Genomic DNA, 13,690 nt, shown 5'->3' on the forward strand with positions numbered 1-13,690 from the left:
ATTAACCAATAAGATTATCGAGTGGTGGGGGTAAAATCCAGAGATCGGGTTCTAAAAAGGTTGAATTGATTGTAATAGTCATCATTCAGTCACTCTTCGTTGTCAAGAGCAGTAAAAATGGAGATCATTCTAGACGTTCAAGGATTCAGAGGAGCTGATAATCGCTTCATTGTTAAGGAGTTGGCCTCAATAACAATTCAACATGATATTGTTAATATTGAAGAGTTGTCATACACACTATTTCAACCGCCATATCACTGGAAGGTGTTACCAGTCAACTATCAACGTCTGAATACCTGGCTGATCCGAAATTATCATGGAATCGGTTGGAATGCTGGAACAACTTTATATTACAAGCTCAAAGAAGTTCTCAATTATTTAACTTGTAATAAAAAAATTATTTATGTCAAAGGTATCGAGAAAAAGTTATGGGTTCAAAATTTAATTGATTGTAATAATAAAATTGTAATCGATCTCGATAATTTCAAATGTCCCTCTCTAAAAAAGTATGAAAATTTGTAACAATCATTTTTGTAATTATCATGATCGTTTATCTGATTTATGTGCCTTGGAAAATGTAAAAATTTAAAAGATTGGTTTGTAAGCACTCAATAAATCTAAAATAAATGAATTATAATTGTTATTATTATTTCATCCTAACACATTTAATTCAGAATAGAATTAATTATTGTTAGTTATTAAATTCAAATAATTTTCCAAGACTACTACTGATATTAATACTTATCAACAGATGGCGTAATGGTTTTTGATTTTTTAATTATGATAATCAATAATCAGTTTTTGTTTTCTAAAATTTTATAATTAATATTTGTTTAAATTAAAAGTCATGCATTATTTTATATAACCATTTAAAAATAAAAACTGAGTATTGATTTTCAAAATATATCGCTAGAAGATTTTTGGATTTGACGATACAGAGCACATCAACCCCATATTAGTTTATCAAATAATACATAACTTTTAATTTAAATAAATATTAATAATATTAATAACAAAATATTATAAACTAATAATAATTATTTATCTTTTATTTAAATTAAAAGTCATGTATTATTCTATATATGTATATATAACTAGAAAATTTTTTTAATATTTATAAATTGACAGCTTTCACGCTCTAAGAATAAACTGATAGTAGATGGCTCTAGTACAAGAAGCGCGAAATTCAAACTATCATTATGATAAGTAACTTAAAAAATTATGATTAAGTATAACTTATTGAATTTGAATTATAAATATTAATCTTAAATTAAAAATGTGAGGAATTATAAATAAAAACAATGAATTATTTATATTGAAATCCAATATTTTATTGATTAAATAATTCCACTGGTCATTTTTACATCAAGACTAGAATTAATAAATTCAAATTTATTATATTTTCCACCATGGAAACGTAGAAACAGATAGTTTGAATCTATTAATTCATTCAAACTCTTCAGGAAGTTATCATCTTTTAAATGTTGAATAGTTCTAGATGGTAGATAAATGTTAAATTCATCGTTTAGATTGGCAACAATCCTAGTCCCATACTGAGTTGTAATAGCTTTGATACCATTAATCTTATATTCTCGATTAAACTCCAAATGAATCATTTTTTTAACAGGAAGAATCCCAGTAAGACAATTAACCTCATTTATCTTGGTAAGATCCATGATTGATAGCTGTAAAAATTTTTTAATTAATTAAATGATTCTTCATTCAATTCATATTTTAATAAGACAGTAAATGAATACTTACAATTAGTAATACTGATAGGCAGAAGATGTATATCACCAATACTTCACTACTGTCTGTCGACAACTGGTACTTCACTGGAGACGTGTACTTCGTTTTTTATGAAGTACGCTCTCAGCGAGCTGCTTATATAGGCAGAAAATACTGCGTAGTTACCCCCACTCCTCTACCTCGAAACCGGTTTGATGACGTCATCTACTGCGCAGTAAGAAAATTCTAGAACAGAATGAGTCATCTACTGCGCAGTTAGAAAATTCAAGAACAGAATGAGTCATCTGGTTCGTGGAAATTTCCCCCACCCCTTTCACAAAACAAGTCTAAACCTGTCTGATGACGTCATCTACTACGCAGTTAGAAATAGAACAAAGAAAACTACGCAGTTACGCGACCTTGAACAGGTTCAAACCTATCTGATGACGTCATCTACTACGCAGGAGAACAAAGAAAACTGTGTATGACCTTGAACAGGCTTAAACCTAAGGTTGACAAAAACCTCACCAGATGGTGTATCTTCTCGCATGTACTCGTCATACTCGCAGTTTGAATATATAAACCTTTTCAGATTATGAACAATAAAATGCACCTGTGATCTAAGCAACTATAGTTGATGGTTAGATCACAGGTGCATTTTTTAACAAAATGGTGAATTCACAATTCAAAATGGCGGATAGCGGTCACCAGATGGCGGATTTCAGATAGCAAATTCAAAATGGCGGATTCAGAATGGTTGATTTCAGATAGCAGCCACCAGATGGCGGAAATCTGATTCAAAATGGCGGATAGCAGCCACCAGATGGCGGATTCAAATGGCTGATAGCAGCCACCAGATGACGGATTCAAAATGGCGGATTCAAATGACGGATTCACAATTCAAAATGGCGGATAAATTTTAAAAATGGCGGGAAAATGGCGGACAGTAAGATGGCGGCGGAATTCACCACGAGCGCCACCTGCAAAACCTCGACCATATCATCAAGCTGTCGGTAAAACAGGTCACCCATATCGACAAATGGTACTTAGCATGGATATGAATCATATGCCGGTAAAACAGATTACTGTGATGTCGGTATCACCCCCCAGCTTCACTACTAATGTGATTGTAATTTTTTCAATCAAGTGATTGTAAGATTTTTTATTTAGGTATACTTAAAACTATAGTTTTACTCACTACCAAAGGGAATAGTTAAATCTATCTTTCATTAATTAAAAACAATTGAACAATTATAAATCTATATTATTAAAAGAATAATAGAAATTCTTTTTCCAGAATAGCCATATGATAAAATCGATTTTTTTTAGACAAATTTAGTGTCATTTCAAAGGTCTTGACTTGAATTTGTGCCTTGCCGAATCGAAACTGCATGCGCCACCGAGTCAAGCGAGTTACTCAATGAGTACAATAACTTTGATCACTTTTTTTTATTTAATATAAATTACAATGGGATATTATTGTTTTAATAAAAACTTTGAATATTCTTCTTTACGGTCATGTAAATAAAACCTAGTATTACGTAATTTATTTATATGTTATTAATCATCAAAGTTTGTGAAAATCGAGAATTTTCAATTTTCAAAAATTCATAACTTAGAAACTATCGACTTTAGGGAAATTTATGAGAGTAACTTCCGTCTTCAAATTGTCCAAAATATTAAAAGAAAAAATAAACAATCCCAAAAAAATTATTTTTTAAACAATTGTTTAAACAAATGATTATAAACAATCGATGGCCCGGGATTTCGAAAAAATAACTGCGATTTTCATTTTATACACTGACCTCAAAAGTTTACAAAAAGGCAATACAGCATCTAGACTAATATACATCGATGTGAGGATTCTCATTTAAAACGACTAACTTTTATTAAAAATCTCATATATAGGTCAGTAAATTTATAACTACGTTTTTAAAGAATTAAAAATAATATTTAATATATCCTTTTTTTCTTTTTTGACGGTTTTGATGTCTTTATCATTTCTAATTAATTCCTTCTCCCATTGAATTAATTCGTACTCTGTTAAGTTCGTAAAATGATTCAAATACCCTCATAAGCTATTGTCAGAAATGCGAGAACACTCCAAATTACCTAACATATATGCTATTCAAAAAGTACATCTTTGTACTAAAGTAATAATTTGTTTATTTTATTTTTATTTATTTAGTTTTAATACCAAGGCATTGAGCCGAATGGCAAATTTTATATACATAGATAATACTCAAATAAGTACAATAAATTTTAAAGTATTAATAAAATATATAAAACAGATTGCATTTAAAAACAAGAAAATACATCATATTATCGTATACATTACATTATTATATTATTTTCCAGCATACTAATTTTTAATTATTCATTACTTACTAAAAAATCAATGAATTTAACTTTGAAAGTCTCTAAACTAAGAACGTTTACAATTTACATGAAAAATTGTCGATGAAATAGTATATTTATTATTTGATAAAAATAAAGATTAAAAAGTCTACACTTTAATGAGAGTCTAAAATAATACAGTGGGAAATTTAAAAATGAATACATCTTCTACATATTCGGTAAATAACTTCGACATTTAATAAAAATGAAAAAAATTCAATGTACCTATTTCACTCAGTTATCAAGCTCTCAATCAATATTTCTTATGGTTAAATTATCCACTTGCTAAATTGACGTATTTTAGATCCCCTAGAATGCTGTATTAAATTTACGAACATGTACTGCCGAATAGTCTTATACCGCAGGAAATTGGAATACTATAGGATTATACATGATCGATCGCGGTAGCGAAAGTATCCAAGAGTGAATGAAAAATTCTGAGATATAACTTTATAAGACATAAATAACATTTTTCCTATCATATCTCTATTTACGCTACCAGAACATTGCAAGAAAATTTTTTTTTCTGTAAAATCAATCACTTTTTTAAAGTTTTAAATAAACAACTTCTTCTTGGTTTATTAAAAATGTATAAATTTTTATTTTAATAAACGATAAGCCCATATATTAATTCAGAAATTAATAAAATTTAATATCGCCGGACAATATTTCTTTCATCGTCTTATAAGTAAACAGACAATAACGTTCTTTATAACATATAATATTTGATATATTTGTTGATACTTTGGTATATAACACGAGTAAATACTTATAGGATATATATACATTTTTTGCCGTTAATTTTCTTTTCGCTAGTCTGCCTGTCATTCTCATCTTCGTGTGTGATTGACATACATAGGAAAAAAAATACTACCTATACATACTCGTGTTAAGTGATTTTAATCTTGATTATTTTTAGTTTGCTCACGGAGTAAATTTTTTTCTTTTTGGTTATGATAGTCACTTCATTAAAATCAGATTTTTTAAAATTAAAAATACTCAAATTTTATCTGTCTTAATTAAAATTTAATTTTTTTTTCCATGAATTAATGACTATTGCCCACGCACTGTAAAAAATTGTGAATCTAGTTATTAAAAACTAGCCATTAAAAAAAATAATCAAACTTTAGTAGACTAAGCTCTTAAAATTATCGATAAAATTGGAAAATTTTATTATAATTTAAAAAAATTACTGTAATACTGATACATTTCGCATAATTTTATATGATGTATATTTATCATTATTATCTATTGTAATTTGTAAAGTCTAAGAATTTTTTTAATAAATTTATGACCCGCCATTGTATTGAAAAAGTACAATTATCGTCTCAAAAACTTGTTTCGAGTACATTTTAATAAAAAATTGATTATTTTATTTCAATAGTGCACATAAACTACTAATTTGGCATTGAACTTATCGGAAAAATAAATTAGTATTGTATTTAAAATATTTTTGTCGATCTTAAAGCTAATTTATTTAAAAAGTTATCCTTCGATTTTTGCAATTTATTGACTTTTTAACATTTATTAAAGTTGTAATTTTTAAGTCATTTTTTTAACTTTCACTAGTTCTGAAATTTTTTATAGAAAATAAATTTATTCCATATTTTGTCGATAGTAACAAGAATAAGATATAAGTTATAATTTCATTGATCACAATTCACTAACGATTAGTGTTATGATTTTATTTAAGTAAGAAATCTACTTTAATTTCGGCTGCTGAATGGCTATTTTTTTTTAAATATACTTGACTCGTCATTTTTGTGTCGAGTCGTTGACATGACCAAAAATAAATTTATCAAAAATATTTAACAACAATGCTATGATTCACTTATTTATTTGAATAACCGCATCTTAATTAATTTGCAAACAGATGAATTTTAAACATATTTTAGCACTGTAAGAAAATAAAATCATTTTTGTTAAAAATTTTTTTCTTTAAATCTTCAATTTTTTTTTTTTTGCCATTATTATATAAATTTGTTGAATCAATTCAAACTAAATATTTTGAAATAAAAACAAAATTTAGAGGATACTCTTCTTGAATAAAAATTTTTTTTCAGTGTATATTCTTCTTGAAAGAGAAAATATTTTTTTAAGTTTCAACTGATCGATTTGTCTGCGAAAAGACCTGTTGACTTATGTAAAACTTGTTGAACAGGTTACCAAATTTAATTATATATCGTAATATACGTTTAAATCAAAACATTCAAAACGAACTTTTATTATATACATCTTTTGAGTTAACATCCCAAACAGGTTCAGTAAGAAAACCATTCATGTCATCGTTACATATTACGGGCGTATACGTCAATAAAAAGCATATGCATACATATATATGACTTTTGAGAAAAATATCATAAAAGCATAATTTTAATTTTGATTATAGCTTTACTAAAATTTCCCATTAGATTTAATCACTTTGCCTGGTGATGAGCATTTGTTATCATCGTGAGATGTTGTTTATGTTCAACATATATTTTCGGCATATAACATCGTAAATATAAAAATCATCATAAAATTCGACGCCAGTCATCCCGGAAATGATTTGATGTATTTTTTCATACAAACTGTTTAGATTGAGTCTAAATTTAAATTTTTAATTACAAAAAAAAATTAATCAAGTATTTTAAATTAAAATAATAAACAATAATATTTACAGTTACTCTGAGCCGTAAATAGTAAGATTAAAAAAAAAAATAATCAAAGCAGACGTGATGTAATATATTTGAGTCAAGAGTTTTTTTTTTTTTTTTTTTTTTTAAGTAGACATTCATACATTAAATGATAAAATAAAGATCTAGAAATACCGGAAGTTGTTGATGTAAGTAGAATTGGAATAGCGACGAGACGGTGATTTTGATGGCTGGTTAAATATCATTCTACAATCATGGAAAATTTGTAAACATATTCTTTTACTTTGAGTCGGTACAGTATGAGGATACTAGTAAAAAGAATTTTTTTTAGCAATTAATATAATTAGCATGAAAATGAATTCCGTAATTTAGCTCGTGAAATTATTGCGATCTCTAGATGTAACTATATAATAATAACCATTAGAGTAACGGCAATAACGAAATAAAAATAATGAAAATAACGTCCGCGTATTCATTAAATATATAACCTCTATACTCTCCATGTCTATTTATTTGCGGATCCTTGAACGAAAAAAAATAGCAAGCTAACATAGAAGACTCACCATTTTGGTTGAAATAAAATTATACCGTCGCTATCAAGATTAAATTATAGGCGACTGTGGAAAATGTATATATGAGAAAATCAAGAAATTGTAATATATTAAGTATATAAATTGGTCTTTTATTAAATGTTGTTGAAAAATAAAAAAATTTAGCCGTGCAAATAAATTGCCGTGTCTTATAAAATAAAACGGAAAAAGGGAAAATTATTCTTAATAAATAAGAATAAGAAAGAAAAATACTAAAAAAAAATGTGATGTTTTAAGCACTCATGACCGAATAATTGAACAAATAGTGACGTAATTTTAATTTCAAATGCTGTACATTTTTACTGTTCAGATGATAAAAATGAGGCGCGTGCGCTAAAACTATAAATCATGCCCGGGAAAAAATGATCAGACCTAATCATGCCTGTTCATGACTGAAGCGTTAAATACGCTCAAGCCTGATCATATCCATCATATGCCTATTCATGTCTGTTTATGTCTGAACAATTATAAACAGTCTATATATAATTAAATCTGATCAGACTTGCATAGTCAAATGCATCTGTAGAAATTTTATAGAAATTTAAAAGATTCCGTGAAATTATTATTTAATACCAATACAATTTGTATATATATAGAAGACTTTCTATAGATAAAGTCACTCATCACGATATCTCTGGAACTATAAGACCTAGAGACTTGAAATTTGGCAGAAATATTCCTTTCGCCGAGAAAAGGTCAGCTAAGATCGGATTTTACGAAACTCCACCCACAAGGAGGTTTGCGAGGGCGTTAGCAATGAAAAATTCCCGTTTTTAAACTATAGCTTCTATCGACTTCAAATTTAGTAGGAATCTTCTGTAAGAGATGTAGAAATAATCTATCAATGAATTTTACGATATCTCACCCCACAGAGGGTTGCGGAGGTAGGTATTAACAATGAAAATTTTTAATTTCCAAGCTATAGCTCCTATAGACTCCAAATTTAATAGGAGTCGTCTACATGTGATACAAAAATGATCTAAGAACGGATTTTACACCGAATCATCTCCAATAAAGATCGCGGGGGTGGGCGTCAACAATAAAAAATCTTAGTTTTTAAAATATAGCTTCAAAAAGCTGCAAATTTGGTAAGGATCTTTTATTTGTCATGTAGAGATCATCTCAATACGGATTTCAATAAATTCTACTTCCGATTCGATGGAATGTGGAACCTGTGCAAGTCAAAATAATACTCCAATTGAATGTCAAGTCTAGATCTAAAACTACAATTCTATAAAGTGCCCAGCGGAGCGGGCGGGAAACAGCTAGTTACAGTATAAAATCTCATTAAATACTATAAGATTCAGCCTGATGATGCATGACCATGTCTGTTCATGTTTGATCTAGTCAGAAGAATAATAATAGCAGTTTTTTTTTATTTTTTTCAATGTAGTAGTGAAGCTGGGGGGTGATACCGACATTACAGGAATCTGTTTACCGACAGAGGGTTCATGTCCATGCTAAGTACCATTTGTCGATATGAGTGACCTGTTGTACCGACAGTTTGATGATATGGTCGAGGTTTTGCAGGTGGCGCTGGTGGTGAATTCCGCCGCCATCTTACTGTCCGCCAGTTTTAAAATTTATCCGCCATTTTGAATTGTGAATCCGTCATTTGAATCCGCCATTTTGAATCCGTCATCTGGTGGCTGCTATCAGCCATTTGAATCCGCCATCTGGTGGCTGCTATCTGAAATCCGCCATTCTGAATCCGCCATTTTGAATTTGCTATCTGAAATCCGCCATCTGGTGACCGCTATCCGCCATTTTGAATTGTGAATTCACCATTTTGTTAAAAAATGCACCTGTGATCTAACCATCAACTATAGTTGCTTAGATCACAGGTGCATTTTATTGTTCATAATCTGAAAAGGTTTATATATTCAAACTGCGAGTATGACGAGTACATGCGAGAAGATACACCATCTGGTGAGGTTTTTGTCAACCTTAGGTTTAAGCCTGTTCAAGGTCATACACAGTTTTCTTTGTTCTCCTGCCTAGTAGATGACGTCATCAGATAGGTTTGAACCTGTTCAAGGTCGCGTAACTGCGTAGTTTTCTTTGTTCTATTTCTAACTGCGTAGTAGATGACGTCATCAGACAGGTTTAGACTTGTTTTGTGAAAGGGGTGGGGGAAATTTCCACGAACCAGATGACTCATTCTGTTCTAGAATTTTCTAACTGCGCAGTAGATGACTCATTCTGTTCTAGAATTTTCTTACTGCGCAGTAGATGACGTCATTAAACCGGTTTCGAGGTAGAGGAGTGGGGGTAACTACGCAGTATTTTCTGCCTATATAAGCAGCTCGCTGAGAGCGTACTTCATAAAAAACGAAGTACATCTCTCATGATTAAACAGTATTCAGTGTTATATAAAATATAGTGAAGTTTAGTGTTGTGAAGTACGCGAGTATAGTCCAGTGTGCAAAAACTATTGTGTGCATAAACTGTAGTCCAGTGTACCAAAAACTATCGTGTAAATTCAGTGTGTGTATAAACTATTGTGAACATAACCTATAAACAGTGTATATAACCTACAAACAGTGTATATAACCTATAAAAGTGTACATAAGCTATAAACAGTGTATATAACCTATAAACAGTGTGCATAACCTTCAATATTGTGTAAACAGACAGTAGTGAAGTGTGCGTCTTCTCAAGATGGCTCTACCTAACCTCATTGAGGCTCTCAAAAACTTGGTGGACACTATTGCTGTCTCATATGCTGATCTGTTAGGAGAGCAGCTCACTGATAATCATCGTCAAAGGTGTTTAAGGGTGTGCAATGAAACTATCCAGTACTTCAACACTATATTACTCGATCCTGGAACATCAATTCAAGTGAGACGAAGTGTTCAAGCACACATCAACCAACTCAACTGGTTTGCCGATCAGTTCTCCAGACTCGGTAACCTAGTTGTTGGTGGAGATCTTAACCAAGGAGTCAAATGGCGGGACTTGGAAAACGCTTTCGCTGGTAACATCCAGACTGGATGTATTATCAACCAGCATCACAAAGATCCAGCATCATTTCTCCAGGCCTCACGGGACATCGTCATCAACAAGGTGCAGAGTGTCTTGAGAGATCTGGCAGGGTTGAAAGTGAATGTTGAACTCTTTTGCACATTCCGGAAACATCAACAAAACATAGAAGAACGAAAATCTTTTGTCACCAAAAGTCGCGAGATTCTCTCCCTGCCACATCTCTTCAGGATTGGTTTAGTCAACATGTCTACGACAAATTACTACAAAGAATCGAAGATTTTGAACATGAGGGTTCTGGATGGAGTCTGCTTGGACCAAACAGCTTGATGGTGACTATGTCAAGATTCGCACCAACCCAAGTTGGAAACTCCACCTTCGTTAGATTGCCAAAGGATATTGTCAAGAAGAATGCGGTTACAAACATCCAAAATAAGGATGAGTTCTGCTTCCTGTGGTGCGTCAATGCTGCGTTACATCCACCTGTTCTCAATCCAGAACTACCTGAAGAATATCAACACTTTAGCATCAGATTGAACTATGAAGGTATAGAATTTCCAATTAAACTTAATGACATTCCGAAATTTGAAAAAATGAATAATCTTAGCATTAACGTATACAGTATAGAGTCGGAATTTACGAGTAAAAAGTCTGAGAAAAGTGTTATTATTCCATTATATTTAAGTAACTCTGAATCAAAAATACCTGCAATTCATTTATTGATGATTACAAAAGTGTAAATTATACAGATAATTTAGATCATATTGAGTCAGTCTATCACTTTGCATGGATACATAATCTTTCCGGATTAATTACTAAACAAATAACTAAAGGTAAACATAAATTGTACTTTTGCGATCGTTGCTTGAATCATTTTAAGCATCAAAAAAGTTATAAAGAACATATATCTGATTGTTTCAAATCTAATAAAGTCCGCATGGACTTTCCGAACGAAAAAAACCGAGTTTTGAAATTCAAAGATTTCAAATCTAAAGATCCTGTACCGTTTGTAGTCTATGCAGATCTTGAATGCATACTCGAACCCCAGGGAGATGATGTCAAAAAAGTTCACAAGCATGTTCCACACAGTATTGCTTACTATGTACATTGTAGCTATGACAATACATTGTCTAAATTTGAATTGAACCGTTCTCCAGATTGCATCAACTCGTTTGTTAAACAATTAGAATCATTAGCTATTGACTTTGAAAAAATTTTAAAGAATCCCATCAAAATGAAACCTCTTACCAAAGAACAACAAGATAGGCATAATCAGGCAACTGTTTGTCATATCTGTGAAAAACCTATAACATCTCCTAATGATAAAGTTTATGATCATTGTCACTTCACCGGGAACTATAGAAACGCTGCTCATAAATCATGTAACGTTAATTATCAGAAATCTACCATTATCCCCATTGTCTTTCATAATTTATCCGGCTATGACTCACACTTTATAATCCTTAGCTACAGTAATTGAAGGTGAAATTTCATTACTACCGATCAATAAAGAGCGTTACATTTCTTTTACAAAATCAGTTAAAAATACTTCAGTCTCTTTAAGATTTATTGATTCATTTAGATTCATGGCTTCCAGTTTAGAGAAATTAGCTTCATACCTTGATGATAGTGACAAGAGAATTACACAATTACACTACCCAGACCCTGATAAATTCAAATTAGCAACACGTAAGGGTGTATTCCCATATGAGTACATTGATAATATTGATAGACTTGATGAAAAACAGCTGCCTGATCAGGATTCATTTTTTTCAAAATTAACCAACTCTACCATTTCTGATAATGATTATGCATTTGCTCAAGTAGTTTGGAATGAGTTTGATATTAGTACTCTCGGTGAATACTCAGATTTATATTTGAAAACAGATGTACTTCTTTTAGCTGACGTGTTTTAAAATTTTAGATTGAGTTGTTTCAAAACATACAATCTTGATGCCATACATTTTTATACAGCACCAGGTCTTTCAAACTCTGCAATGTTGAAGCATACTGAAGTAGAACTTGAACTGTTAACTGATCCTGAGATACTTCTTTTCATTGAAAAGGGTGTTCGTGGTGGGATATCGATGTGTGCTAATAGACATGCTGAAGCTAACAACCGGTATATGGGCAAAGATTTTGATTCAAACAACCCCGAAACATACCTGATGTACTACGATGTAAATAATTTGTATGGCGCAGCGATGAGTAGTATGTCTTTACCCCAGGGTAAATTTGAATGGGTTGAAAATGTAGATAATGTAGATCAGTTTTTCAATGATGATGAAAGTGTAGGCTACATCCTTGAAGTAGACCTACACTATCCTGAGAAATTACATGATCTACACAAAGATTTGCCTCTCTGCCCTGAACATTTTATACCACCTGGCAGCAAACAACAAAAATTAACAACAACTCTGTATGATAAGACTAATTATGTAATACATTATAAGAATTTAAAACAATGTTTAGATTTAGGCTTAGAACTTAAGAAAATACACAGAGTCTTGAAATTTGAACAATCAGACTGGCTCAAATCATACATTGATAAAAATACTGATTGTCGAAAAATAGCGAAAAATGATTTTGAGAAAAATTTTTACAAGTTGATGAACAACGCGGTTTTCGGAAAGACAATGGAGAATGTTCGTAAATACAAAGAAGTTTGGTTAAGAACAAAGTGGGCGGGGCGTTATCAGGTATCAGACCTGATTTGTAAGCCAACCTTCCACAGCGTAACTGTATTTGATGAGGATATAGTCATAATTGAAATGAAAAAAGCTAGAGTTGTTTTTAACAAGCCAATCTATGTAGGCTTTAGTATCTTAGACTTATCCAAGACTTTTATCTACGATTTCCATTATAATTATGTAATGAAAAATTATGAAACGACATCTAAATTATTGTATACCGATACAGATAGTCTTATTTACCAATTTAATGTACCGAACGTATACGAAGACATCAAACGTGATATCTCAAGGTTTGATACCTCTGACTACCCACCCCAAAATGTCTTCAACATGCCGTTAGCAAACAAAAAGGTCCTGGGGCTTATGAAGGATGAGAACAATGGAAAAATCATGTCCGAGTTTGTGGGTCTCAGAGCCAAGCTCTACGCCTTCGAGATTCACAATCCTGAGAAAGAAAGAGATAGGATCAAGAAACGGGCAAAGGGTATCGGAGGATCAACCTTGAAGACAATCACGTTTGATGACTTCAAACGATGTCTGTTTGAAAACGTATTATTAAGAAAAGAGCAGTACATGATAAAAAGTAAAAATCATCAAGTACACACAATAAAGCAGGAGAAACTTGCTCTCAGTTGGGGTGATGATAAACGTCAACTTATTGAGG

General features: G+C 31.2%; 1 protein-coding gene and 1 long non-coding RNA gene across 3 annotated transcripts in view; one reads left to right on the forward strand and one right to left on the reverse strand.

Annotated features, from left to right (window-relative positions):
- LOC141528464 (pyrokinin-1 receptor-like) overlaps positions 1-13,690 on the forward strand; it is a 59,548-nt gene that overhangs the window by 17,076 nt on the left and 28,782 nt on the right. The gene's annotated exons all lie outside the window — the stretch shown is intronic.
- On the reverse strand, positions 1,307-2,148 carry LOC141528477 (uncharacterized). Its single transcript, XR_012479379.1, has 2 exons — positions 1,762-2,148; positions 1,307-1,685 (listed from the first exon to the last, which is right to left on the reverse strand). It is a non-coding gene; the product is annotated as an uncharacterized LOC141528477 (long non-coding RNA).

This window comes from Cotesia typhae, unplaced genomic scaffold (genome assembly GCF_013202065.1).
Source record: "Cotesia typhae breed Kobodo isofemale line unplaced genomic scaffold, CoteBio_Ctyphae contig_43, whole genome shotgun sequence".
Lineage (NCBI taxonomy): Eukaryota > Metazoa > Arthropoda > Insecta > Hymenoptera > Braconidae > Cotesia > Cotesia typhae.